The 24,092-nt window shown below is 47.0% G+C and overlaps 2 pseudogenes; both read left to right on the top strand.

The window, feature by feature from the left end:
- The first annotated feature begins 9,319 nt into the window (after nt 1-9,319).
- Nucleotides 9,320-12,695, top strand: LOC123064244 (wall-associated receptor kinase 2-like; annotated as a pseudogene).
- An 8,960-nt stretch (nt 12,696-21,655) lies between these two features.
- Nucleotides 21,656-23,560, top strand: LOC123064243 (L-type lectin-domain containing receptor kinase IX.1-like; annotated as a pseudogene).
- Nucleotides 23,561-24,092: the final 532 nt, after the last annotated feature.

Genomic DNA, 24,092 nt, shown 5'->3' with positions numbered 1-24,092 from the left:
CTCCTTCTTGAAGGCGTCGTCCGGGGATTGCTCGTGTGGGGTGGAGCTGCTGGTGGCGTGGTGACGGTGTGAGGTAGCCTGTTCTTCTCAGTGGCGGCTGCCGTGGTCTCGGTCCAATCCCTGACCACCGCTTGGCTATGCCCCTTTTGGCCTTCTCCATGGATCTTCGCCTTCGTCCGATGACTTGCGGTTGTGAGCTGTTCCGCTTAGCACTAATATACATGCCGTGGCGGAGCGGTACTTCATCTCACTCATTGATGGCGGCAAGGATCGGCTGCATGGCGTTGTGGAGGTTCGCCGCCCGATGCGCGGAGATGGACTCGCGCAGGAGGAGGTTGCTGTCTGGCGTCATGGTGACGCCGATGGCTGAGTGGCCAGACAAGGTAGAAGCCTCAATATGATCTGAAGACGGACCTGCGGAAGATGGTGGCGACGTCACACGAGTGCGTCTGACCGGATTGTGCCCCAGACCCGGTATGTGGCGACGTCACACGAGTGCGTCTGACCCGGATTGTGCTGGGGATTCCGAATATGTTTCGGTTTCCGGCTTTTGATGTTAGGCTTAGGTGAGTGGTTTGGGTTGTGGCCCAGCTAGCACCCCTTCATCATTTTGGGTAGGAGTAGTGGCATGTGTTGCCAAGATGGTGGATTCAGACTTATTGTTGTAATACTTTGTAAGGTCCTCGAGAATAATCAATAAAATGGCCGTATGCATCTCCCGGATGCAGAGGCCGGGGGTCATCCCTCTTTTCTAAAAAAAAAACAACAAAGCCCAGACACATAAGCATTAGGCATTGGGGCCCTCAACCATGATCAAAGGACCGGAGCGAAGAAGGAGGCTGGTTATATAGCAAGCTCCCCATACAAATAGCATTGCTGTTACTAATAAAGATTTACAGTTGATGGTTGCTGTCTGATTGTCTCTCCCGTTCCTCCCACTTGAACGTACATGTGGCTCCAACGCGCGGCCGTGCGTGACAAGTCAGCTTGACCAGGCAAGGAAGGGACGAGACGACTGCGATTGACAGGTCGTCACCCGCGACCCCGCCGGAGACCTGCGATAGCCAGCATACAATAACTGGAACCGCGTCAATGGTGGCCTTGGCGGGTTCTAGCTACTCCTACGTAGGCCTCCCTGGCCCAACCGCACTGTGATTGAATTTTTCAACAGCTTGCATAAATTGACGGGTGTACATTGTCTTGTACTCTCTTCGTCCAAAAATAAGGGGTGTTTGGGAGCCCTTCGCTCCTCAACTCCGCTACGGGAGCCGGCGGAGCCGCACCGAACGCGTCAACTCCATAGATTTCATAATCCGGAGCGAAGTGGAGCAGCCCGTAGTACAAATCGTTGGAGTTGGGAAAGTGACGCTCCACCCGCTCTGTCTCGATGCCTCGTAAAATTTTTACCAGCCACTTATCGGTTCGAGAGAAAAAACAGAAAACAGAACCCCACAAATCTCTCGTCCTACCCGCTTGCCCCGATTCCCTTTCTCCATAAGCACACGTCGAAGGGCTGGAGTTGGCTGCCGAACGTTTTGCAAAATTCCAAAATATGCAAGTAAAGTTGGGAGTTGAGAAGTAAGTGTTAGACCCCAAATCGCGGGAGCCCTTGCCTTAGGTTTTTCTCGCATCCATGTTGTCGTACGAAACGGACATGGGCGACCCGTTGCCGCCCCAAACGAACGAAAAAACAGCGCCAAAATGGACTTTCGTTTGGGGTCGTACGCTAGAGTTGGCCTAACCGCGTCGATATGGATCATTTGTGACATTTCTCCCATTGGCACCTTCGTTGATGGATGCCTCCCTGGCCCAACCGTGCCGTGATTGAAATTTTCAATAGCTTGCATGACTTGACAGCACACCGGGAAGCAGTCACTCACGTACTTCCATGGCCAGCTGGAGTAGACTGACGGAGTACACTGTCTTGTAGCAGTAGAGTCATGTGCTAGTACTCCCTTTGATACATTCCTTTTTATCCATTTTAATGACAAGTATTTTCGGACGGGGGAGTAATAGTATACCAGTAGCTTGCAGCAGTATCACTGGAATATTCAGGCCTTGATGTTGCCTGGTTTGTGTTAAGAAATAAAATATATGATCAATTGTATGGGATGCCTCCCAGAAGGTATCTGTTGGGGAAGAGGTGTCTCCCCAACACACCCCTTCAGCCTGTATATAAGTGGGTCTCCACATTGCAATGGAATTGGTGGATCATTTGTGTCTCTTCTTTGTCTCTTTTACTTTGATACTACAACACGTTATCAGCACATAGACTCTCCTAAGAGAGCAATAGGGCGACGGTTGCACTGACGGAGCGATTTCATCGACCAGGCAAGACTCACGGGCGGCGCTTGATTCTCGGCGGCCTCTGGCGTGGCTGCCCGTGACGGCGGCCCCTTAGGCACAGCCGTCTTGACGCGTGGCACACGACAGCCACAACAAGCAACGACAGCGGCGGTTAATCCCATTTTGCAATGAAGAAAATTATGGATCTTACGGTTGCTTCTTCGGCGCTGGAGAAATTAATCGGCAACCACGATTCCTGGGAGGAGACGAGCATGCTGCATGCATTGCTATGCATTCATCCCTATAAGAAATCAATCAAGGAGAAAGCCAACTTCCATTGTCTCTTTGTGATTAACATGATCCTTCGACTGATAATTTTTCCTTGAATCAGCGATCGTTTCGAATCACTCGTATAATCCTCGACGACGGGGACGCACGGCATCCTGGTGCGGTTCTTTGCGTACTCCGTCGACTACAGCGCGGCGCAGTGCGGCTTCATCCAGCGCGACAGTGCGCGGAGTGACGGCAGCGAGGCTGGCTGTGGCGGAATGACGACGGCAAAGGCATGCATGCAACGCATGCATGCATCAGGAAATCAATCGAACAAATGCAAATTTGTTGTCTTCTTGTGATTAAGAATTAAGAAGACTCTCTCTGATTCGTTGTGCTTTTCTAGGAGAACTGCTTCATCGAATCAGTCATGAAAGGCCTCGTACGGAGCAATCTGGTACTCATACGTCACAACAACGATGGATTTGTAGTGGCGTCCTCCGGCCACGACCTTCGGTTCCGTCGCAGCGCAACGGCGTCTACATCCCGACACGATTGCGCCAAGACAAGCGACCATGCGAGGTTAGTTGTGCAAGTCGACGCGCTCCGGCGCAGACGCTCGTGGCTGTGGCCTCTTGTGGCGGCGAACGGCCGGTACCCCATCGGATGGCGCCCTTCGGCCAGATGGCCTTCATCTCTAGGCCACCGGCGGCGGTTAGGGGAAAATTCCCCTCAGGAATTTGTAACCGCACGGGGGAAGGATGAGAAATCGTATCTCTTTGGCGATTTTACGGATTAGCTTCTGGATTATTTGATAATTCTGCAGAAGTCCCTGTAATTTTATGTTTAGCCTCAAGCTTATTGAGACTTGTGATTTAGCCCTCTGGCTTATTCAAAATTACAGTAGAGCGGCCGCGCTCGTTGGACTTTATCAAGCCATTGGGCTTGTTATTTTCAGCACTTTAACCATAAGGTTATTTTTATTTGCGTTTTATGCCCTAGGCTTCAGAGCAAATATACATGATAGACCATCAGGTCTTGCTGAATTGCATAATAATTGATTATGCATCATTTTACATCAGGTAAAATGACCGTTTGAGGCCCCAAGTCCTCATATATGTTGCACAAGTATGTTTATACTTCTGCATTTATTTGTATTATATGTGTAATACTGTTGCAAAGCAATATGTTGATTCCATTATTTGCATTAAATATGGAACTCGCTTGCAAATTTGGGAAACATAAGGTAGTGAAGTGGTGTATGAAACTGCCTGACTATGTCAATTTTACATTTCTCACAAGGAAATGGACAAATGCTATCTACTGCATAACTGCAGATTATTCACCATTATTGTGTGGTCTACGTGTCATTCCGACATAATGACTACCTTCAATTTGGCACACAGCTTATGGATTGCATTATGACAACAAATTAATTCATTCACAACTGTGAGGTCTACACCATCATGTGGTGATTACTTTCAATGTGTTTTTAATTGACACAAGGTTGTGAGATGCTTCATAAGAGTGAGGTCTACACTACTTAGTAGTGATTATCTCCATGTGTTCAAAGCAAAAGTGATGGCACAAAACTTATGACATAGCCATTATGAGGCCTACATTGTTGGTGCCTACCTTCATGATGTTTTTCCAAATACTTGTCAATTTCATAGCATTTGTCATTGGTTGTGACTATAGTGTCAACTACTCCATCAGGAGATGAATCCAAGGCAATGGTGACTATGCTGCATATTATGCTATGAAGAGAATTATGCAAAACACTTGCATATTTTGGTGATTACCTTCCATGCATACACAACTTATGGGACGCCATCATAGCTATGAAGTTTCATGCACAGCTGAGAGGTTCACGCCATTTTATGGTGATTACCTACATGTGTTATAAATAACATAAGGTTGTGGAGGCTATGATCAATGAGAATTGTCCATAGGAGTGAGGCACCACTAGGTGGTCGACTACCTCTATGTGTTTTAAGGAAATTAAAGGTTTGTCCCTTTTGAGGTGACTACCTTTACTTGGAAGATTCACACCAAACTGTGGTGTTCTTCTGGAAGGCTTGCCCTATGGGTCACTAAGAATCACCATCGCCATGATTATGCTTAGCCATAGCATTTTCATCCTACTTAATTTACTGAAGGTAAATTAATGCATGCGAATTTCATGCAACATATGGCTGACCTTTTTGGAAAGGAAATGCGATGAGATGACATTTGGTGGGAGTAACTATTTAAGATGGGTCATGGACATTAAAGATTTTGTCGACCTAGAGCCTTGTTGCCACAGAAACTCCACCTGCAGAAAATGTCATATGGCTATTTATAAATAGCTAAGAATATGCATATTTGCATTTATGTGCCATCGCAATGGCTCGGTTCTCAAACTGAGTATGTAATGGATAATGAATATCCATTTTCCCTCTAAGGCTTCATTGAAGCGAGATATATTGTTATAAGCATCACACGAATGATTATTCATTTGTATTAAGGACTTCAAGTCTGTTGAGGCTTATTATTCTGTTGTCTATAAATCAACACTAAGTTGAGATTATGTGATAAGGCGGCTCCAGATACATATCTGACTATAAGTCCTTACTGCACTTTATGTTCTCCTAGGATGGTAAACAGAAATATCATCTTTGTTTCAGATTGCAATGCTTGAAATTCATGCTAGTACTCTTAGTACTAAGCAATAATGGTTAGAGAACCACGAGGAGTTGAATGTAAAGTGAAGAGAAAAAAATGACAAGCAAAAATTGAGCGTATATCTCAAAAGGGAATGGATCATTTAATTTAAATGATCATAATGGCAACTTTCAAGTCTGTCAAAATGGTGGTTTTACGAAATGATGTACTAATGATTACCAATCAGTCAAGTATTGGGTTGAATCATACCACCGACTCACTGAATGCAAATGATTTTAATGGGATAAGTTTGAAGTTCTACTTCAAAAGGAAACAACCAGAGAATATTCTGACATAATAGAAGGAGAATAGACTCATCTATATTGATGGTATGCTTGTGGAATGATATTCCGAAGATATTTTGGAGATCTCGTGTAGTCTCCTAGTTATCCCTAAATATCATTAGCCTATAATTGTACTACTACATATAGTATAAATTGCAACATCTTGTCCCTCGGACATGATAGTTGAGATAATTGAGTGTATGAATCAGTTCATACTCAATCTTATTGCATACTAATAATTTTTCCTCCTTTATCATCAAGGTATTGGATGATTAGAGAAATTATTGACAATTCTGTTGGCCATAACTTGACAAGTTGCAATATTTCCAACAATCATGAGATTGTTTTGTGCATTGCACGTGACATTGTGGAATTAATTTTAAGGCACTCTCACCTTAAAATTTGAAATGAGCCATCCAATATTCTTGATTGCATTCAAGAATATGTTTGGATTATTCAACCATTATCTGGGTTATGTTGCTACTTCATGGTGTTAATAGACGCATCTAAAAGATGGTCTTAGATGTGTATCATCCACACAACACCATGTGTTTACTGAATTAATTGCTCAAATTGACGAATTTAGAGCAAATTATCCTAACATGGGATAATGCCATTGGAATGCAAATGTCGTTGAAGTTGATTCACGAGCATTCAATGGTTATATTCAGTATATAGTACATAACTAGAATGGTTTGGCTTGATCTCTTTGAAAGAGATTCAATATTGCTTTGCCAATGTTGCAGAATTGTGATTTACCAACATTTTGTTGATGGTAACATGCGGTCTCACACTCCGCATATTTGGTCTAAATGAGATCAAATGATACTGCATCCCCTTGCAGTTTGTACGTGGAAATAAGTGAATTATTTCCCATCTGCGGTAATTCGGTTGCATACCGATATCACCACCCCAGCGTACATCATGGGCCTTCACATATGGTTGGGATCTATGTGAGGAATAACTATGGTATGTTCGTTAATCCGCCGAATATACCTTAACCCTAGCAAGGGAGTTATTTGCAGCCCATACGCTATTACTTTTGCAATAAGAACATTTTCTGGCATTAGGGGAGATGAGTACCACAGAAAATGCCAGAAAATGGATAAGAAATGTCATAGACATTTTGTCCACGTACTTAAGAATCTGAACTCCAGGTTCAGGTTATGAGAAATTTGCAGCATATTGCAAATAATCTGCCAAGTATATTTATTGACGACAAAGGTGTTACTTTGGTCAAGTACCAGAGCGAGTGGAGGTACCTAATAAACCACTTGTCTCCCTAGATGAGAGCAAGAGGGGGAGAATTCTGGTCGCATGAGATTAAGTTCTCAAGTGTTTCAGCAGAAACAGAGGAGATTGATCCCTCGATCAGTAAATATGATTCAACCTCGGGTTGAATGACACCCGACAGATGCGCGACATCCAAAGTCCAACACATATGTGCACAGATTTTTAGGTGTTGGGACATCGAAACACCTTGACTCCGTTGTTGTGGGAAATCACAGGGAGTTAAGAGGCGTAATAAGAATTCCACAATGATATTGATTCAGGAGAATCGTATATGAGAAAGTCTACATATGTCGACATAAATTCTTCTCGAGAATTGCTAGAATCCTTTTGGGCCCTGAACCAAATCTATTGAGAGTGTTGTTGCACTTATATTGGTTCAAAGGAAAGGAAGCAATTAAGGAAAAGTGGCACTCGCTCATCAAAGAGAGGTATTTACCATTGTAAAACCTGCTCCTCATAAGTATCTTCCAGAGGGAAGAAAAGTGAATTTTTGTTTGGAAGCAAAAATAAATGAGGTGGTGAGAAAGCGAGGGTTGTAGCACAAGGGTTTTTCGCAGAGACCTGACATTGGTTACGATGTAGCATACCTTCTTGGTATAAGTGGAATTATGTTTCGGTACTGAATATTAATGGCAGAACAGATCCATATAGGTGATGTATGTAATGTCTACATACTCCGATGGGTCAATTAGTTTGGATGTATATATTGAAGTCATTGAATGACTTAATATCCTGAATCCAAAGGTAAATCGCAACATGCATGTGTGGAACTTCTTAAGTCATTCTATCACTTGAAGTAGTCGGAGAATTGTGTGGTGCAACCGACTAAGTGAGTTATTCCTTGACAAGGATTACTCTCTCATACTAATGATTGTTGACGTGTATTCATGAAGTAATCCTTAATCGGATTTTACATCACCTTAATTTATGGTGTTGATGATCTTATAATCAAAGTCTATATAAGACATGAAATACACACAATCATGTTAAGACGGATATTTGGGTTAAACCAAATTATGCTAAGTTTATGACTTGAGCATACCCCCCTAAGATATCAGTCTTCATATATCCAGAAGTATTGGAGAAGTTCAATATGGATATATTATATTAAAGACACATTTGGTCATATTATACCTAATATGGTATACAAATCCTTGAGACATAGGGGAGATGGTGAAGTGATAGTTGGACACAAAGTGCCATATCTAAATACCATCAAAGCACTCATATATTTTGCAAAATATGTCAGGCCTGATACTATAGTTTTTGGCAATTTATTGAGAGTGCAATTCCTCAAAAGGTATAAGGTTTGTGTAAGGAATATCCTCAGATATATTCAGGGCACAAAGGGTCTTGATCAATTTCATCCGGAAAATCAAGATGGGACCATGGTTTGCTATATTGATAGTGGCAAATTATCTGATCCCACAATGCCATATCAAAGACTAGGTTTGCTGGAAGAATATTTTGAGGGAAGTCTTCAGAATAGACTCTAAACGAGTCCTTCCAGTAATCATTCTATTTTATTTGAAGCATCACAAAATGTTGATGACTTCATAGAATGATTGGCCACATGTGAACATGTGGTGATTATCATTATCTACCAAGATAATGTCACTTGTATTGCTTATGGGTTATATTTATCCTTGTGAATTACAGAAATGTAAGAGGATAATACGCAAACAGATTATTGTGATATTCACAATGTCTCTATCAATGTTTATGTTCCAGAACTAGGTTCATGAAATTGGTATGAGATATTCTTGAGGTTTGCAAAGTTCAAGGGGAGTAAAATCCCAAATAATAACCTGTTGGTAATCTTGTGATCACTCATATTGTACTCTTTTTCCCTTTATGAGTTTTCCGTGATGGTTTCTCATATAAGGTTTTTAACGAGACAATATAAATACAAGTGCGGACGTATGTCATATGGTTTCTCCTTATATTTTTCCCACTGGGTTTTTAAAGGAGTTTTCGGTGGCATATCGTTATAATGTTTCTCCTCAAATTTTTCTCGCAGGGTTTTTAGGAGGAGTTTTTGGATTGAAATATACAGATGATGAATTATCAAGGAGCAGTGTTAAGAAATAAAATATATGATCATTTGTATGGGAAGGATGCCTCCCAGGAGGTGTCTGTTGGGGAAGAGGTGTCTTCCCAACACACCCCTTCAGCCTGTATATAAGTGGGTCTCCACATTGCAATGGAACTGGTGGATCATTTGTGTCTCTTCTTTGTCTCTTTTACTTTGATACTACAACAGTTTGAACAACTTTTGTTGGCTACTCCAGTGTAATTGGAATATTCGTTCATGCATGCATGCATTCACACCTTACGTTACGTTTTTCTCGCATCCAAGTCGTCGTCGGTCGTCGGCTGGAATGGGTCATTGCATAATACTACTAGTACTTAAACAACTCAGTACCCAGAGCATGCAGGTCCCAGCGACGCAGCAAGGCAAGCAAAAGCCCCTCAACCCGTCCATGCCGTCCCACAGATCAGCAGCTGCAGCTGCACCTGTACTAGCAGTGCTAGTAGTATGGCTCGGCGGGGTGCTGCTTGGAGTTGGAGCAGCACTGCCCACACAGCCTAGCAGCAGGTGCCAGAGAGAATGCGGCGGCGTACACATCCCTTACCCGTTCGGCATCGTCGGGCCCGGGCCCGAATCGCCCGATCCCGACAACTGCGCCATGCCTGGCTTCGGCCTGACCTGCAACGAGACCGGGGTTAATGGTGGCCGCACGCCATTTTATTACGACCTGGAGGTCGTCGGCGTCTCGCTGCAGCAGGGTCAGGCCCGGATGAAGATGAGCATCTCAACCTACTGCTACAACAACGCCACCCAGGGCATGGACCCCGTCCCGTGGGGGCTCGACCTCACGGGCACGCCCTACAGGTTCGCCCACACCAACAAGTTCACCGTCATCGGCTGCCAGACGCTGGCGTACATCGTGGGCGAGCGCGCCGACGAGTACACCAGCGGCTGCGTGGCCATGTGCCGGAGGGGAGGCGACGGCGACGTCAGGTCGGCCTCACCAACGGCTCCTGCTCCGGGATAGGGTGCTGCCAGACTGCCATCCCCAGGGGGCTGCAGTACTACGACGTGAGGTTCCCCTCCACCTTCAACACCACGGAGATCCACGACGTCAGCCCCTGCAGCTACGCCGTGCTCATGGACGACTCCGACTTCACCTTCCAAGCGAGCTACGCGACCTTGCCGGGGTTCAACAACACCTTCACCGGAGAGGCGCCGCTCGCGGTGGACTGGGTTGTCGGAGAGGAGTCGTGCGACGCGGCGCGCAAGGATCCCTCCCCTACGCTTGCCTCGGCGACCACAGCGAGTGCTTCGACTCGCTCAATGGACCCGGCTACTTCTGCAACTGCTTCAAAGGCTTCCACGGCAATCCTTACCTGCAAGATCCGGAGCTAGGATGCAAAGGTACGTAGAAACTCAAAAACAATACATATGGCTAATACTCATCTATATATTCATATGAGAGTTAATAGAGTATCATCTACTTCTCTGTCATTTGAATTTACGGCGTAGATTTCAGTGGATTTATTTTTCCATTTGATTGATTCTGTTTTTTATTTTCGGTTTCCGGTTTCATTCTTTTCACACACCACACGGCTATATTTACACGTCCGTCTAGAGCGCACAACTGCTTGCCCATCGGCCATGCCTAATTGCCATTAAACATCCACCAATTTATTTATTTATTTGATATTTTTTTGCCTTTTTCTATTGGCGCACGCAACCACACTTGCACGTCCGTCAGACCACGTGCAACTTCAGTTGCACCCGATGCATCTGCGTGCAACTATAGCTGCACAACTGTGTGCAACGGTGTGCAACTGCTCATCTGATGTGTGCAACTGCATGTCCATTGGCCGCGTGCAATCGCGGTGGGCGTTCACCGAATGTGTGCAACTATATTTACCTTTTTTTAAGAAATACAGTAATAATATCAAGACATAAAGAATAAGTGAAAAAAGAAGAGAAAAGGGAACAACAACAAAATCCCGTGTTGATGTCACCTAGATGAGATTTAGTTAATTCTCGTCTAAATGAGAGTTAGCCACACACCTTGCAAATTCTCATCTAGATAAAAATTAACAGTCTTATCTTATCAATCAGATCTAGCAATCTAATATTAATTACACATGTAAGTGAAAGATCCTTAGTCAATCTTGTAGGAGTATACCGTTGATAGGGAAATTAAAAATATTTCTTTACAGAAAATAACAGAGCTTTGCGTTGTTTCCTATCACTTTTTTTTACCTATACTAACTGATGATAGTCAATAAAATTAATTAATTTGATCTTTGGTGGCAGATATTAACGAGTGCATGGACCTGGTGAAATACCCTTGCAATGTGCCTGGAACTTGCCAAAATTTTCTTGGCGGATTCGAGTGTCGTTGCCCCAAGCATACCAAAGGCGACGCCCAAAATGGGACGTGCGACGGAAACCACACATTTGGTATTGGAGAAAATCTCGGCATTGGTACGTCCACATCTCTGATATATGTCTACTACAATCTATGTACACAATATATCAACATCATACCAAAGCAGTGTCTTTAATTTCATCTTAGTGCAAATTAATTCAATCTTTTAGTCAAATAAAAAAAGCATGTTATCTTTCACCCCAAATAAGAAATGACGACTAACCGTGGCATCTACTCTTCAGGAGCCTTTGGCGTTGTTTTGGTTGGCCTGGTTTGTATCCTCGCAGTAGAAATCATCCGTCACAAAAGGAGTATCAAAAGACAAGATCTGATTAGACAGAGTGACGAATACTTTCAACAGCACAGAGGCCAGATACTGTCAGAAATGATGGGGGTAGAGCGTAACATCGGGTTCACCGTCTATGCCCGAGGAGCGATCGAGGTAGCAACAAACGTGTTCGACAAGGAGAGCATCATCGGGGAAGGAGGGCAGGGGACCGTGTACAAGGCGGTCCTCGACGTCGAAGGCAAGGCCACACTTGTGGCAGTAAAAAGATGCAAGGAGGTGGACGAGAGCAAGAGGAAGGACTTCGTGCAGGAGTTGGTGATACTCGGCCGCGTCGACCATCCCAACATCGTCAAGCTCCTCGGTTGCTGCCTGCAGTTCGAGGTGCCCATCCTGGTGTACGAGTACGTGAAGAACAAAACCCTGCAGGAGCTATTGTATAGCCAGCCGACCTCGTGTCGCGCCACCCTGGGGGCCCGTCTGAGGATCGCCGTGCAGGCCGCCGGAGCACTGGCGTACCTGCACTCGCTGGCGCACCCGATACTCCACGGCGACGTGAAGCCCGCCAACATCCTTCTCAGCGACGGATGGGGCGCCAAGGTGTCTGACTTCGGATGCTCCACCATCGATGAGAAGACCCAGGTGGTGGCCAGAGGCACAGCGGGCTACGTTGACCCAGAGTACCTGCTTAAGTACCAGGTCACCCACAAGAACGACGTCTGCAGCTTTGGGGTCCTCCTTCTGGAGCTCCTAACCGGGAAGAAGCCGATGTCAAAGCAACGGAAGAGCCTCATGGTGATGGTTCAGGAGTCTATGGAGGATGGCACGCTCCATGAACTCCTTGAAAGTGAAATAGTCGGTGATGCTAGCATGGGAGTGGCCCTTCAGGCTGTGGAGCTGGCGAATCGATGCTTAGGTATGCCGGGGAACAGGAGGCCTGCGATGAGGCGCGTTGCAGAGGAGCTCAAGCAGCTTGCTGACCAAGTGCAGCAGCCGTTGGTTTTGGAGTGTCACAGCCTCACTGTCACAGATATGGGGAGCTCCATGTCATCTGAGAATGACACCACCGGGGTTTTTAGCCTTGAGAAGAAAGCTGCATTGAGCATAGAATCCGCTAGATGAGATCGTCAGAAACATATTAGAAACTGTTTGCTAGCTATACGATCCATGGTTGTATCACGTTTCTAGGTCGTTGTTATGAAATCCACCTTAAGCTTACCACCAAATAATTTACGTGTTTATAAGCACTCACTTGACCTCCTACGTATGCAAAGCGGGATTGCAACAATTTTATTTTGTTATTGTTTAAATATATTGCCCTCTCTTCATCAGCTCGTATGTTTGGATGACCTGACTAGAGCATGAATTCAATATCCAATTAGAGCCAATAGGTCTCCAGTTCAAGACCATGTTAACATCGTATTAAAGAAAATAATTATGCGGCCTACATCGATCTCATGTACAAAGACTAAAAGAAAGCCTAGATATGAGGGCGGTGCTGAAACATATATTGTCTTTGTCTCTCCATTAATTCGGAGATTTGGATGAGCTAGCTAGAGCGTGAATTCAATACTTGCACTATTTGGTGGTACATTAGCCAGAATTTTGTCAACTACAATAAGTACTCCTTCCGGACAGATTTACAAGGGACGATTCAAAATTTCCTTTGAACGAAGGTTTGTCTCATATCCCCATAACTTGACTCTAATAATGAGGTGGTGGGTGCAACCCATGAAATCTTATCTATATATCTACTATATATACAATTAAAATCATAGTTCAGATTAAGTATACACGCATCATATGAAAAGTGTGGCTCAGATTTATGGGAAGGATAATAGCAAAGATGATGTAAGCAAGAATTTCACAAAATCATTCCCTATATGTACAAAAAGGTTCACCGTAGTTTTGGCACAAATTGCCTACATGTTAATTCAAGTGAACAGGGTTGGTCTCAGCACTCTCATGTAAATAGCTTAAAGTATCGTCCCATCGAAGAGTAGGAGACGATGGTTAATGCGAATGTTGAGTTGTCACAGGTGTCATATGAATTGGTTGTTTTGGTGTCTGCGAAGATTATAATGTGGACCGAAAACAAGTAGTGAGCGGTAAAATGAAGTGGCTATAACTAAGGTTGCTACTAAAGAACAAAAGTATAGAATGTAAAAATAAACAACGGTTTTCCTGCAATGAGAAAGTTTTTTTTAGAAAAGGAGGAATCACCCCCAACCTCTGCATCTGGGAGATGCATGCGGCCATATTATTTATTATTCACAAAGATCTTACAAAGAAATACAACAATAAGCCTGAGGACACCATCTTGACGACACCTGTTGCTACTCCTATTCTCTTGATGAAGGTGCGCTGAATGTCCGGGCCAAATACCAAACAGACATCGCACAAAAGCCTAGCATCTAACGCCGGATGCCCCATCCAAAGCAACATAGGCGGGACTGGGTAACACTACGGTCCGGCGTACTCTCAGTGAGTACCACACGCACACGCTGCAAAGGGCCGTCACCTCCGTCTTCCCTCGATCCATCATCAAAGCATGTACTGACATATCGACCTTGTCAAGGCTCTCTGCCATCGACGCCAGACAACGTCGACCTCCTGCGCGTGTCCATCGCCACACATCTGACGCCACAGCCTCCACTGCTCCATGCCGCCGAGAACCGCCGCCATGAATATATAGAAATAAACACCGCTCCACCGAAGAAGCCATCCGCTAGTCCCTCGAGCCCAAGTGCAACTCCAAGAATGCCGCCCCCAAGGGGGTAACGACACATGAATGCCGCCGTCATCCGATCAGCTGATCTAGGATTTCCCCCGGAGGTATTGGGTGGGGTTGGGAGCTTCACCTCGATGATGCCTTCATGAAGGAAACGATGATAAGGGCATCGTCATCACCGGCTCCGGCCAACGACCGAAGACCAAGTTTTCACCCAGATCCATCCCAAGAAATCCACCCGACAACCTGTGCACTGTCTCGACCGCCTTCAAAGCCCCAGATCTAGCCGCCTAGATCCGGCGACCAACCGCAACAACAGTGTCACCGTAGGAGTCCTGGCGCACCAGCCACTGCCTGAATGTGCCACCACTGGAGCCTGGGAGGAGGTCTCCCACCCCACCTCGCCAAACCGCGAGAGCCGCCAAGATGGATCCCGCACGCTCATCACTGTCTCTGATCTAAACCAATCCGCGGCAAAACCACGAGATCAGCGATGCAGATCCGCCTTGGATAGGGACAGCACCACGCCATGCCGCCGCGGGAGGCCAAAGCTTCACCCGCCGCCACCTTCCAGGGCCGCCGCCCCGGGATCCAGCCGCCGCCGATAGGTCGAGCCGCTGGCCACCGCGACCAAGGCCGCCATGACCCCGCTAGCCCATCGGACGGCCGGCGCCACCAGATCTTCCTCGGAGTCTAGCAGCTTCGTCGCCCCCGCCCAACACCATGCCGCCTTGCGTTGTCGCCTAAGACGCCGCGCCGCCGTGACGCAGATCGGGGGAAAGCGCCCCAGCGCCATGGGTGACCCGCCTCACCGATCTGGCGCGGGAGGGAAGAGAAGAGAGCCTCCGCCGCCGCCATCAGCCGCCTGGGGCTTCGCCCGGCGACCTCCTCGAGCGGCTGCCGAGGGGAAGGGGAGGATAGACGTGCCTGGCGGCGGGGGCTAGGGTTTCCACCCGAGCCACCCTAGCGGGAGGGCGACGCGGGGGCGTTGTGAAAGAGCAGGGAGAGATTAGGTGAAGGGAACAGATTAGAGCTTAGGTCTGCAATGAGAAAGTTAGATGTGGAGAAAGTCCGTTCATGGTAAATATCAAATGTGCTAGTGCAATGATAACGTGTAATTACCTATTCATGTGATTCTACCTCTCGTATTCCACGCTTGATAAGCGACTCACCCTTGGTAGAAATCAAAGCAGACTTATAAATAAATCCTAATCCTAAGAAAAAAATAGAATATCAGGAAAATAATTTAAAATTATGTGTTACAAATTTAATATTTGAAATATAAAGAAAATTAAATTGTTGTTTTTTTTTGCGGAGAAAAGCAAATTGTTGTTGACAGATGTTGCTAACTAATTAACTTCCTTTTGATTTTTTTTTTCCTTTTGCTTTATGGGAATTGCCATTGGACGACAGACCATTTTTAAAAGCGCAAGTCTACCAATAGTTTATGTTGGTTGTATAGACAAAACAAAATAAAAGAAGTGTGGCAGGAAACTCACTGATCTCATTGCCGTTTGGTTCTCTACTGAAGAGAGTAACCTTTTCCCAAGGGTGAACGACATCAGCTTGCGTTGTTGAAGTCACTACTCAGCAGCCTCATGCAGGCATAAACATTAGTAACACATGATATTTTGTTAAAAGAAAAAAAAGTAAATTCAAGCAGATATGCATGCAATGAAATGTGATGGTTCGGTAAAGATCTTAATTCACAGCATCGATGGCACCGTGCGGACCTCGATGCCATCACTGGGGACGTACTGAACCGAGAAACTGCACGACGTTTCTTCGCCTACCATTGAAGAACATCTACAATATCAAATAAATATCATATGCAAATATATTTCAGGATGAATCTGATAATATTGATTTTGTATTGGGATCATTAATATATTTTTATAAACATGGTCAAAGTTTGGAGAGTTTGACTTCAAACAAATCTAATACGCGGAGCAAAAAAAAAACAGTGGGAATACATATGCACAGTCTGCGTACGACGGCCAAAAACTACTCAACCCGCCTGCTTGGTGACTGTGCGTAAGTGCACTTGTCGGAAAGTAAGTAAACTTCTAGTGAGTATGTGCAGACCTGCACCAAGAAACCTCACCCTCTTCAACGACAGCAATCGCATCAACCCCAACCGCGTTGGAGATCGACATCTGCCTCAGCCCAATGCCCACATCTACAATCAGGTCGGCCGAGGCGCTGAATTCACAAAGACCGTCTTTTCATTTGAGGGGGCAACGAAGAATATATATTAGTTGCCCTGTGCAATGACAGGGTCATACTTTTGCAATTTTTCATTTTGATAGTATAAATCTGAAATCTCATTAAAAGAAGTACTCCCTCCAATTCAGATTAATTGTTGTTGATTTAGTATAAATAACTTTGTACTAAATCAGCGACAATTAATATGGATCTAATATTTCTAAAAAAATCATATGAGCAAGTGTTTGGTCTCCGATCACACCACTGTGACTTGGACTGCTTGTTTACTTGATAGCTCGATGACAAAAAGTCAAACACAACCCAGACATGTTCTTTTTATCGACCTAGTCAAGATTAACTCCAACATAGTATTATTAGTTAGAGTGTTTTGATCAATAAAAAAGTTCGAGTGTTTTGGCTAGCAATCACGTCAATGCCAACTGGGTTGGAGTTCGGCACCTACCTCAGCCCCGTGCCCATGGCGACAACCAGGTCGACATAGACGCCGAACTTGAGAAGACAATCTTTTAATTCAAGAGGGCAACGAAGAATACCTTTTAGTTGCCATGCGTAGCAACAATGCCATAGTTTTGCAGTTTTTTAGTTTGATAGTATCGATCTGAAATTTCATAAAAAGTGATGACTTTAAAAATAATCACGTGAGCAAGCATCTAATCTCTGATCAGGCCACCGTGTCTTGGACTGCTTGTACGTTTACTTGACAGCTGGATGCCAAAAACAACCTAGTCAATATTTTTGAAATGGGCCTAGTCACGATTATCTCCAATATAGCATTATTAGTTACAGTGTTTTCACTAGCAATCGCATCAGTGCCAACCGGGTTGGAGTTCGGCACCTACCTCTGCCCCTATGCCCACAACGACAACCAGGCTGGCATAGACGTGGAACTCACGAAGACGGTCTTTTCGTCCTAGAGGGCAACCAAGAGACCTGGTAGTTGCCCTGCGCAACCACGAGGTCGTCTATTTGCAATTTTTCAGTTGATAGTATAGATCTGAAAATGTGTTAGAAAAGTAATACTCCCTTTGTTTCTATATATAAGTCATTTCAAAAATTTCAATATAAACTACATACAAAGCAAAATGGTGAATCTACGCTCTAAAATATATCTATGTATATTTATATGTAGTCCGTATTAAAATATCTAAAAAGAGTTATGTTTAAAAACGAAGGACATACGTTTTAAAAAAAAGGACGCCGATAATGCCCACACGTGTGGGCGTTAAGGATCTGGCCACACGTTTTGTATGGTGTCTAAGAGCATCTCCATCTGCGCCCCCAACAGGCCCTCCAGGCGACTTTTTCGGCGCCGGCGCCAAAAAAACGGCCCAGTCGCGCCCCCAGGACGACGAAAAGCGCCGGTTCGGCCCTTTTTTCCACCCGACAGCCGCAGGCCGAACCTGGCACGCTGGGGGGCGCTTGGGGGCTCCGGCACAAGGGAAAAGCGCGGCTGGCCCCTCCCGTCAGGTGAAAAGTCAAGATTTTCTTCCCCGGCCACCTACCACCCCCCGTGCTCTCGGCCGCACCTAGGTATATCCCGGCGCCGCCCCGCCGCCCTTCGCTAGTAGATAGCCATTCCCCGCCGAAAAAATAGCATAGGTTTGCCGTGACAGCCCCTCCGACACCAGCTGCGCGTTTCGGGCTGCCGTTTCCGGCCGCGGAGGGGCAGTTTATTAGCGGCGGGTGCGCGCCCACCGCGCGCAAGGTGTTCGGCGATTTGCCTACCTCGGCGATGGACTCGGATGACGAGGAAGTGCTCGCCGCGCTGCTGGGGGAGGAAACCGAGGCCGACGTCCAGGAAGAAGAGCATCTCATGGTGCTCGCCGCCCTCGCCCAGCTGCTGGCAAGCAATGAAAAGTCGCAGCGAGGTGGCTCGGCGCTGGGGCGGGTGAAAGCAAAGAACCGGCATCATCTCGAAGGCTACTGCATGCTCTACTCCGACTACTTCACCGATGCTCCACTTCACGGCGACAGAACATTTCGGCGCCGTTATCGGATGAGCCGAAAGCTTTTCCTTCGGATTGTGAATTCCATCTGCGAGTTCGACAGCTACTTCAAGTGCAAGATGGATTGCACCGGTTCACTTGGATTCGCCTCCATCCAGAAATGCATGACAACAATGAGGATGCTTGCATACGGAGCTCCCGGTGACTCACTCGATGACTATGGTCGCATGGCCGAGTCGACCAGCCTAGAGTGTTTCTACAAGTTCTGTCGGGCAGTGGTGGCAGTGTTTGGACCGCAATACTTGAGAACACCCAATGCGGAAGACACTGCTCGGATCCTAGCACAGAATGCAGCAAGAGTATTTCCTGGGATGCTTGGAAGCATCGACTGCATGCATTGGAAATGGAAGAATTACCCATTTGCTTGGCAGGGGATGTACAAAGGCGCCAAAGGCGGTTGCAGTGTGGTACTTGAGGCGGTGGCCAGACAGGACCTCTGAATTTGGCACTCCTTCTTTGGTATGCCAAGAACTCACAATGACATCAACGTGATGCAGTGCTCTCGTGTCTTTGCCAAGCTTGTTGAAGGTCATTCTCCTCCGGTGAACTTTGAGATCAATGGGCGGCAGTACAACAAGGGGTACTATCTAGCTGATGGCATCTATCCGAGATGGTCGACATTTGTCAAGACCATCAAAAACCCTGTGCCTGAAGGCAAGAACGCCTGGTTTGCGAAGATTCGGGAGGCTTGCAGGAAGGATGTCGAGCGGGCATTTGGTGTGCACCAATCTCGATTTGCTGTTGTCCGGTACCCCGCTCAGATCTGGTCGAAAGATCAAATGTGGGAGATCATGACCTGCTGTGTCATCTTGCACAACATGATCGTTGAGAGCGAGCAGGAAGAGCCAGTGTTTGACACTGAACCATACCACCGGCAGGGTCCTCTTGCCCAAGTTGATCACCAGCTACCGGTAACCTGGACTGCCTACCTCAGTATGCGTCAGGAGATCCGAGACCCACAGGTGCATCATCAACTGCAGCAAGATCTGATAGAGCACCTATGGAGGCTGAAGGGCGACACCGGGCGCGACGTGTGATGAAATATGAGTTTTTATTTGTTGAACTATATAATTTGTATTGAACTATTTATTGTTGTACTATTTTGCTGAAGTATTTGAAATTTCTGTGATGAAATATGTGATAAAAAAATATTTATGTTGATAATTGAGCGTCGAGGCACGGCGAGCCACGCCGAATATGGGCCTATTTCTCGCCCATATGGGCCTTTTTCGCTGAATTGGGGCTTCAAAAGTGGGCCAAAATCGGCGACTGGGGGCGAGCTGGGGGCGACGGCCGGGCGCAAAATCGCCCCAGCGCCGAAATAATCGCCGCTCGCCCCCAGGGGGCGATTTTTATGCGTCCTGGGGGCCGAACGGTTGGAGATGCTCTAAGAGGACCAGCCCACACGTCTACGTGTGGGCGAAACAACTAGCGCCCACACGCCTCTTTTTTTCCTCGCGGTCCCTCTCACACACGTGTGTGCAAAATGGATAAGGCCCACACGACCTCTCTTAGCAACCTACCTCACGGTCCCGCACGCCCCGCGTGACAATCACCACGCGTCCCCGCAGTTGCCATGGTCCGGACCCTCTTCAATGTCCATTTAACTGCAGTTACCATGTCGATGAACTACGGTTGCCATGTCGGACACAGTTGCCATGGTTGCTCAACTGCAGTTTCCATCTCAGGTCAAGTGCCAGATGTCATTTTGGACAATTGCAGTTGTTGCCATGTATGGTCTGGTTTACTACAGTTGCCATGATTTGAAAACTTTAGGGGTTGTCACCTACTAACACTAGGCAGTTGCCATGTATGGTCCGGTTTACTACAGTTGGCATGATTTGAACACCTTAGGAGTTGTCACCTGCTAACACTAGGTAGTTGCCGTGTAGAGCTACAAAAAGATATGGCAAAATAACATGTTCGGGTAAAGAGAGAGTTGGCATCTGCTTACAGGCACACTAGAGCAGTTGCCGTGTACCCTGCAAAACACATGGCAACTGACATGTTCGGGTAAAAAAAGAGAGAGTTGCCATCTGCTTACAAGCACACTAGGGCAGTTGCCATGTACACTGCAAAACAAATGACAACTGGCAGCTTTGGGTGTGGGAGGGGAGACGGGTGTGTGGGCGAGATGGCAAATGCCCACACACCAGCCCTTGTGCGTGAGTGAAAACAGATGTGTGGGCGAACTGCTAAACGCCCACACACCAACCCCCCGTGTAGTGAAACGGGCGTGTGGGCGACCGGATGAATGCCCACACACCAGCCCAGTCCTACGTGGCACCACAAACATGCCAAGATTCGTGCAACCACAAACGGACGTGGATCCACGCATGTGGGCGAGATGCAAACGCCCACACGTTAGTATTTCCGGAAAAAAAATCGTGTGAGCAAGCGTCTGGTCTCCCATCACGCCACCTATGATTTGGTCTGCTTGTTTACTTACAGCTGGATGCCAAAAATAGCCTAGTCAAGATTATCTCCAACATAGTATTATTATAGTTAGAGTGTTTTGACTAGCAATCGCACCAACGCCAACAGCGTTGAAATTCGGCATCTGCCTCAACTCCATTGGCTCCAGGGCCTACACGAACATAAGCAAATGCCTGGCGCCATGCCACCACGACTTAGACTGCTTGTTTACTTGAGGCGGTGAAAAAACAAACTAGTCGACAGTTTTTTTCTTCTTAAATCGACCAAATCAAAAGGTTATTTGAACATAGTATATTATATCTAGGCTGCTAGGGTGTTGTAGTTGGAGACACTGCCGGCCATATCACATCGATCTTGCATGGTGCCAAGTGGCAACTGAGCAAATCAAAGGTTATTTGAACATAGTATTATAGCTAGGCTGCTAGGGTTGTACTAAGAACATTTGGTTCGCTAGTTCGTCTATATAACATCGGAGAGGGACCTCTCTTTTGCAAAAAACAGCAACAATGGCTTCTGTAATAACGAGCCTTCGTCACCACCTTCTCTCCTTCTGCTACTCATTGTCGTTGTTAGTCAGTGCACCTCTGGGCCTAGCTACCGCGCTCTCCTTCAGCTTCAACTTCTCCAGTTCTGGCTCTGGCGACCTCTGCAACACGGGGCTCAGGTGCGAGCGTGATACACGCATGGGCTCCGGCGCCATCGAGCTAACGAAGAACGAGATCAAAGCCAACTTCTTCAGCGTCGGCCGGGCGTCATACTCACGTCCGGTGCCGCTCTGGAACAATGCCACGGGCGAGGTAGCCAGCTTCTCCTCCAACTTCACTTTCCAGATGAGGCTAAAAAATGAGACGGACGACCGGCTTCGCCTCTGTAACTTAAGCTTCACACCCAATGACGGTGTGGCTGACGGTATGTCTTTCTTCCTGGCGCACTACCCGTCCAGGCTCCCTCCCAACAGCCACGGCGGGAACCTCGCTCTCTTCAATGACAGCAATAACTTGAACGCCATTGGCGACGATCGCGTCGTCGCCGTGGAGTTTGACACCTTCCTCAGCTCTTGGGACCACAGCAACAACCACATCGGCATAGATGTGAACTCCATCAACTCCAGGGCCTACACGAACGTGACGGAGCGCCTGGTCTCCGACGACACCATCATGACTGCCGAGATCAGCTACGACAATCGCACCGGTGTCCTCGTCGCCCGTCTCTACATAGACGGCAAGGAGCCGCTTTACAACGTAAACACGTTGCTGGACATGAAAAAGGAATTGCCCCAGGAAGTTGCAGTCGGCTTCGCTGCATCAACTGGCATGTGCACCGAGCTGCATCAAGTGTTGTCTTGGTCGTTTAGCTCTACTCTAGATGATGCCATGGTGGCTACTAGTCCGCGGCGGGGGCGACTAGTGCTCGTGCTAGTGCCTTCCATGGTAGTAGCATTTTTCGTGTTGCTCTGCGTTGTCGCCTTCGTAGTCCATCGGCGACGCATATGGGAGAGAGTAGATGATTCCGACGACGAAGCACATGAGCAAGCTGAGTTCGAGAGAGGGGTAGGCCCTAGAAGGTACCGCTACTGTGAGCTGGCCGCCGCCACCAAGGACTTTGCGGAGGAGGGGAAGCTTGGGCGAGGGGGTTTCGGTAATGTCTACCGAGGCGACAACCTTAGCGATCATGACCGCCCGGTGGCCATCAAGATGTTGTCTGCGGAATCATCTTCGCAGGGGAGGAAAGAGTTCGAGTCGGAGGTGAAGATCATAAGTCGGCTGAGGCACCGGAACCTTGTGCACTTGCTAGGCTGGTCCGATAGCCGCAAGGGGCTCCTACTCATCTACGAGCTCGTTCCTGAAGGCAGCCTTGACCGACACATATACAGCACTAGCCGCCTCCTCACGTGGTCAGAGAGGTACAAGATCATCCTTGGTCTAGGATCTGCACTACGCTATCTCCACACAGAGTGGGATCAATGTGTGCTGCATGGCGACATCAAACCCAGCAACATACTACTTGACTCATCATGCAACACCAAGCTCGCGGATTTCGGGCTGGCTAGGCTCGTGGAGCATGGAGCAGGGCCACGGACCACCAAGGTCGTCATGGGCACCGCGGGGTACATAGACCCGGAGTTCATCCGCACTCGTCGACCAAGCACTGAAGCGGACGTCTACAGCTTTGGTATCGTCCTGTTGGAGGTCGTGTCCGGTCGGCGCCCGGACATGGAAATGGAGCAGTCAGGCGACAAATTCATTCCTTTACTCAGGTGGATCTGGGACCTGTATGAGAAGGAAGCAATAGTTGAAGCGGTAGATGAGAAGCTAAAGGGAGGAAACTGGCAACAGCTGCTCAATGATGATGGCGACTATAAGTGGCAGATGCACCGCACGCTTGTCGTGGGGCTCTGGTGCACGCACCCCTGCCCGAGTGCGCGGCCGTCAGTCGTGCAGCTCATGAACGTCTTGCAGTCCAAGGATGTCACGCTGCCAACCTTGTCACATCCGACATCCGACGTCTCCCTTGGAACACATGGAGACAATGTGTTGTCGTCGGCCAATGTTTGCAGCGAGGTGTCTTGGGCAATCAGTGGCAGATGACCAAAATGTGCTTTACTTTAGAGTTTGTGATATAATTATGTGGCGCCATGGTCTTGCTATATGCCTTGTATGGTCCTTTACGCTTGATGTTCTTGTAGTTCTCCTATTCCAGTTTTCCAGTAATGTTGTGAGTGAGACGTGGCAGGGTTGTACATATAATTATACTCGTATCGATGTGTGTACTAGTAGTAGCTACTGTTTGCTGTGTGCACTAGTCGTCACCTGAACTTCGATCGTTTGGGGATTGGGATGATGTATTGCTTCATAGATAAAAGACTTGCCGATACCATGTTACCTATATTGTGTTATACTCAATTTGATCTTGTTGGTGCTTCGAGCTTTCACATAATTACCTTATAGTTTTTTCGGAAACGTTTCCCCACGACACGCCGGCCGAAACTTGGGCCGGTCGCATCTCACGCGGCTGTGGATCACGCGTCCCCCTCGCGTAGACTGCCATTGCCCGCTCACGCCCCCCCCCCCACACCGGCACCGCCGCACGCCCTCGCGCCTTTTCTTATGCCCGACCACC

Source organism: Triticum aestivum, chromosome 3B (genome assembly GCF_018294505.1).
Source record: "Triticum aestivum cultivar Chinese Spring chromosome 3B, IWGSC CS RefSeq v2.1, whole genome shotgun sequence".
NCBI lineage: Eukaryota > Viridiplantae > Streptophyta > Magnoliopsida > Poales > Poaceae > Triticum > Triticum aestivum.
This window is presented reverse-complemented; position numbering and strand designations above follow the sequence as displayed.